Here is a 7,036-nt window from a genome sequence, read left to right on the forward strand (position 1 = left end):
ACCAGAGCGATATTCTAAGAAAAGTATCAGCTGGAGAATCAATGTAAATAATTGCAAAGAGAGGGAAAGTTATCTTAGAACTGGACACCAGGTTTATTATACCTACTCAGCGCTCAGTCTCTTAATGTAAATCCACAGATACTTAATCATTACCAAGTCAGCTGTATTTTCCATTGCTTTAACAGACGTAGAAATGTAAATTATTAACAGAAATGAGAAACCTCATTCCATCAGACTTTCCAGATATAAACACGGGTGAAATACCCCAACAGTCCCAACCATGGGCCGTGGACTGGGCGTATGTGACATACACATATTTAAAAAAAAAATGTGTTCTTGAGGCAGACCTAAAATTGTGAGCATTAAACCGTATCACCTATACTCAGGATAGATGATGAAAAAATGATCCCTTGGGGTCCAGCTGCCAACTGAGCAGGAAGGGGTGCCAACTGAGCTGGCTCCAGGTTTTCGTGGGCCACTTTAACACATACCACGGATAATAATGCACAGAAACGGCAGAGACATATAGATATATGACACAGGGCCCAACCTACCTCCTCATCCTTCCCATATGCAGACATGCGCACACACACAGTACGCAGACATGCACACACACAGTACGCAGACATGCGCACACACACAGTACGCAGACATGCACACACACAGTACGCAGACATGCACACACACAGTACGCAGACATGCGTACACACACAGTATGCAGACATGCACACACACAGTACGCAGACATGCGCACACACACAGTACGCAGACATGCACACACACACAGTACGCAGACATGCATACACACAGTACGCAGATATGCACACACACAGTACGCAGACATGCACACACACACAGTACGCAGACATGCGCACACACACAGTACGCAGACATGCGCACACACACAGTACGCAGACATACACACACAGTACGCAGACATGCGCGCACACACAGTACGCAAACATGCGCACACACACAGTACGCAGACATGCACACACACAGTACGCAGACATGCACACACACAGTACGCAGACATACGCACACACACAGTACGCAGACATGCACACACACACAGTACGCAGACATGCGCACACACACAGTACGCAGACATGCACACACACAGTACGCAGACATGCACACACAGTACGCAGACATGCACACACACAGTACGCAGACATGCACACACACACACAGTACGCAGACATGCGCACACACAGTACACAGACATGCACACACACACACAGTACGCAGACATGTGCACACACACAGTACGCAGACATGCACACACACACAGTACGCAGACATGCACACACACAGTACACAGACATGCACACACACACAGTATGCAGACATGCTCACACACATACGCAGACATGCACACACAGTATGCAGACATACAAACATAAGCAGACATACACACATGCGCAGACCTGCACACACACATATGCAGACATGCACAGACAGGCACACATGCACAGACATACACACATGCGCAGACATGCACGCACACAGTACGCAGACATGCACACATACAGTATGCAAACATACACACATACACAGGTATGCACCAATACATACGCAGATGTGCACACACATATCCGCAGACATGCACCCACAGTGCGCAAACATGAACACATACAGTATGCGGGCATACTGTACACACATACGCAGACATACACACATGCGCAGACATGCACACACACATCCGCAGACATGTACACACAGTACGCAGACATGCACATGCAGCGCCCCAGAATCCTGGTCGTTGCAGTACTGTGGCTCCACCGCTAAGGGGGGCTATGGTACGTCTGATGGCACTGAAGGAGTTAATCTGACCAGGTATCACAGACACCAATACATTTCACAGTCTGGCCTCCAGGGGGAGCTAAGGGTACTATTCATTAGGCCACTCCTCACAGTCTGGTAAAACTGGGGGTTAGGCAGGAAGTTAGAGAGAACGCTGACTGGGTTGGAACCAGGCAACACCTTGTGGCAGAGGGTGTTGTAGGGGAAGATTCGGTAGGGTCCCTGTCAGGGGTGGGATCCTGACAGAGGCCTGGCAATGAGAGAGAAAGCTACGGGACCGCGCCTGCACTTCATAGCGGCGGTGCCCTAAGAAAGGACAAGAAGCGAGATTTATTGTGCTGAGTGAGAAACGAGATCAACGCAACAGGGAGAAATACCAGTAGGAGTCGTGCTGTTAGACCGAGGCAACATCCTACTGAGGCGTAAATAACCGGTGGCTGGAACGCCGAGGAAGTACAGAGCTCTAAGCATTACTTCAAACCAACGGCAGGACAGAGAGCTATAGGCTGGCTGTCTCACCTACATCACCTACGCAGACATAGGGGGCAACCTTTGGAGAGGGGCGACTCTAGGGTCCCGGAAGAGCTCCGAGCCTTCCCGTCATACGGGTGCGTCCTACCATAAGATCTGGGGGACGAGATTCAGAAGAACATCAGAATCGAGTTGTTGTGAGGGAACACGAGAAACAGACACAACAGTTGTGGGGTACTATCCCATAAGCACAGCAGGGGAGGACCACAACACACAAGCGCTAGAAGGAAGGCACAGATTTCCACCTGCAACGGGAACTCTGGAGGTGCCATCGGACCGGCCGGACTTGCGCAGCCCGGTTAACCGTATTCCGGACTGAGGATCCAGAAGCCTTCAGTAAAGAGGTAAAGAGACTGCAACCTGGTGTCCTCGTTATTTACTGCACCGCACCACTACCACCATCCACATCTATTACTGTACGCCCCTCAGCAGGGTCATGGACCGGGTCTAGCCACCGTGACAACCCCAGAGCAGAGACTCAGAGGCCCGGTACCGGGTACCCCTCGGCCCTGCAGCAGTGGGGGCGCTACAACTTGGCGTCACGAACAGGATCTACTTAAGCCTGAAGAATCAGGTCATGTGTGCCTTGGAACTGTGCTTTATTGTACTTGGACTGTGACTTATTGCAAGGACTGTGTATTGCCATTTACCGCCAAAAGTTCCCGCCAAAAGTCGCTGCCATTGCAGCACCACAGGGAGCGCAGAGGAAGAAGAAGGGCGTGCCATGGGAGGAGACTACCAAAGCGGCGCCAGAAGTAGCGACCGCCCCCTCCGACTCCTGCTGCAAGACGACGACCTACCCAGCAACAGAGGAGAACCGCCCCCTGATTTGCAACGGCGGGAACGAGGTGAAGAGGGAGCTCGACCTCGGAGAAATGGCGGAGCCAGGTGCATGCGTTGCCGCCGAATGCCAGACAGCGACGATGAGCAGCAAGTGCCCGAGCGACAGCGAGGTGATCCCGGCATGCCCTCACCCATCGGAGACGGACTCGCGTTCACCGCCGGTGAAGGACCTGAACTCCTTGGAGCCGCCAGTGGAGGAGCCGAACCTACCTATCCCAGCCACGGAGCCATGGAGGGCGGAGCCACATCAAGAGGCCACTCCGGAAGAGCCGCGGTCCGGGCTGCAGCCGATTCCAGTGTCCTCGTCAACGGAACAGATCGACATCGGTGGAATCACATCAGGCGCAGGTATGGACGGCACCCCTACTCCCCTGGCCGATTCTGCTCTCCCGACCGATCCGGTTCCCCTGACCGATCCCGCTCCTGTGACCGCTCCTCACCCCAGCAACAATAACTGCGCCTTTACGGTAGAACGGGTGGCCCTCACCCCCGATGTGATGGGGAAGCTGGTACCTCCCCTACCGACCAAGATGGGGGAATCCATAGACGTGGGCCCAGACGGGGTGATCCTCCGGTGGGACACTCCCTGGAACGAGCCGTATGGAGCTCCGGGGGAGAGCCTCACCCTTGCTGTGCTCACTTGGGAACAGTATAAACAATGTCTGATCCAACACTGGAAAAGCCGAGACGAAACGGAACAATCTGATATGCCGAAGACGCAACGCAGGAAGCCTGCGCACAACAGGAAAGACGTGGTAAAGCGGGGGACTGTGCTAGCCTTCCACCCGAAGAGGGGTTGGGGCTCCATACAGGAACCGGGACTACCAACTGACGTCTTCGTTACTAGTTACAACGTAAAAACTCCCTGCTGCAGTCGAGATGGTGACCCATTGCAAAGGGGGGATCAGGTGACCTACACTCGCCGCCGGAATGCACAAGGATGGTGCGCTCGGAACGTCCACCGGTGTGAGCCTGAGGGAGCATCACCTGTTGCCGCGACCCCGATTGATCCAGATTTGACAGATCTCGTTACTATCACGACTGTCCGCCTTGTAGCAGCCACCGAGCTTGCAAGCAGGGTTAGCCTCCAAATCCAGACACCGGCTGATCTGGTGGTACCTGAAAGACCAACCACCAGCACAGACGTTGCATTGGCCGGGGATCAAAGACCACCCCCTGCACAACCACCATCAGAGTAAGCAAAAATGCTTTAATGATTGTAAATAGTTAACTGTTTCTCTGCTATTTTGCTGCTAAAACCCGTTTAGGGTAACTCTTAAAGGGATCCCTTTGTTGACCCGGGATCCCTATTGTTTTTGTTTGTTTTCTACGTTTGCACAAGTTATCAAGAACTGCTGAATCATGAACAATGCATGATACAAACTCCTTGTATATAGTTTGCACCTTCTTAAAGGTGCTCTCTACTGGTTTTATATAAAAGACGGACTCTTTGCGAAGATACGGTTCTTGGAACTTGCACTGGAGTCCTTGCTGCATACGGACTTGCGGCTTGAGAAGTTGCACTACCTCATAGAGACTTGGTCCCCTCTTAAAGGGGATGTTCACATCTTGCACTTATGTACAGTGTTGCCTTAAGATGGTTAGATGGCAATAATGTCTTGAAAGAAAAAGTAATGATGCTAATATGAAGAAGTTATATGTAGCCAACTAGTTGATTGTAAGAAATGTTTGATAATGTGTTAGAGAATGAGGACAGAAAGTGAACCCGTACGGGGTTAGTTAGTGAGTCCTCCTAGGAGCCATATAGAGATGGCTCAGTGATCTTAAACTGAAAGAAAAATGATATGTTCTATACTGTGTATAGTAGTGGAAGGACAGTAGGCCCGGGCGGAAAGGGGCGGTCCTGTAACAGAAAGGAGAGGCAGTAGGTCTGGAGCGGTTAGGACAGGCGGTCCTGCAGACTTAAAGTAGGAGAATGTAAAAATGTTCAGTAACCTTATAATGTGATTATAAGAAGGTCTTTAGTGGATTCAGCAGGTATGTCCTTAAAGGCAAAGTTGGATTAGTGTTCAAAATTTTGCACTTAGTAGAATACCCAGTTGGGTAAGAAAAGTTATTTATAGTAAAGTTATTTAAAAGTATTTAACCATGTTTGTAACGTTCAAGTGTCCTCACCTCCCATAAAGGGAAGCTCTGTTAAAAAGTTGACTTGTACTTGCCTTTTCAAAATTGTATGTCTTTTTGCTGACATGTATTGTTGTTTTCTTCCCAGTCCAGGAGTACTGGATTTAACCGGGGGGGAGTACAGCGCCCCAGAGTCCTGGTCGTTGCAGTACTGTGGCTCCGCCGCTAAGGGGGCTATGGTACGTCTGATGGCACTGAAGGAGTTCATCTGACCAGGTATCACAGACACCAATACATTTCACAGTCTGGCCTCCAGGGGGAGCTAAGGGTACTATTCATTAGGCCACTCCTCACAGTCTGGTAAAACTGGGGGTTAGGCAGGAAGTTAGAGAGAACGCTGACTGGGTTGGAACCAGGCAACACCTTGTGGCAGAGGGTGTTGTAGGGGAAGATTCGGTAGGGTCCCTGTCAGGGGTGGGATCCTGACAGAGGCCTGGCAATCAGAGAGAAAGCTACGGGACCGCGCCTGCACTTCATAGCGGCGGTGCCCTAAGAAAAGACAAGAAGCGAGATTTATTGTGCTGAGTGAGAAACGAGATCAACGCAACAGGGAGAAATACCAGTAGGAGTCGTGCTGTTAGACCGAGGCAACATCCTACTGAGGCGTAAATAACCGGTGGCTGGAACGCCGAGGAAGTACAGAGCTCTAAGCATTACTTCAAACCAACGGCAGTACAGAGAGCTATAGGCTGGCTGTCTCACCTACATCACCTACGCAGACATAGGGGGCAACCTTTGGAGAGGGGCGACTCTAGGGTCCCGGAAGAGCTCCGAGCCTTCCCGTCATACGGGTGCGTCCTACCATAAGATCTGGGGGACGAGATTCAGAAGAACATCAGAATCGAGTTGTTGTGAGGGAACACGAGAAACAGACACAACAGTTGTGGGGTACTATCCCGTAAGCACAGCAGGGGAGGACCACAACACACAAGCGCTAGAAGGAAGGCACAGATTTCCACCTGCAACGGGAACTCTGGAGGTGCCATCGGACCGGCCGGACTTGCGCAGCCCGGTTAACCGTATTCCGGACTGAGGATCCAGAAGCCTTCAGTAAAGAGGCAAAGAGACTGCAACCTGGTGTCCTCGTTATTTACTGCCGCCGCACCACTACCACCACTACCACCATCCACATCTATTACTGTACGCCCCTCAGCAGGGTCACGGACCGGGTCTAGCCACCGTGACAACCCCAGAGCAGAGACTCAGAGGCCCGGTACCGGGTACCCCTCGGCCCTGCGGCAGTGGGGGCGCTACACACACATACAGTATGCAGACATACACACATACACAGACATGCACCGACACATACGCAGACGTGCACACATACAGTATTCAGATGTACACACATGCGCAGACATGCACGCACACATATGCAGACATGCAAACATACAGTATGCAGACATGCACACAGTACACACACATGCATGCACACATATGCAGACTTGCACATGGATACAGTACACAGACACATGCACACACACAGTACGCAGATATGTGCACACCCAACCGCCTCCAAGACTTCTCTCGAATATCCCCCATCCTCTGGAATTCTTTGCCCCAACACGTCGGACTATCAACCACATTCGGATCCTTCAGACTGAACCTGTCAAACCGCCACGAGACATGCAGCTGCGTGACTCGAACATATTTTTTGAGTATGCCAAAGTCACATGGTTTCCACACCAGCATGCTCCGATAACACCTTATCCAA

Source organism: Ranitomeya variabilis, chromosome 5 (genome assembly GCF_051348905.1).
Source record: "Ranitomeya variabilis isolate aRanVar5 chromosome 5, aRanVar5.hap1, whole genome shotgun sequence".
NCBI lineage: Eukaryota > Metazoa > Chordata > Amphibia > Anura > Dendrobatidae > Ranitomeya > Ranitomeya variabilis.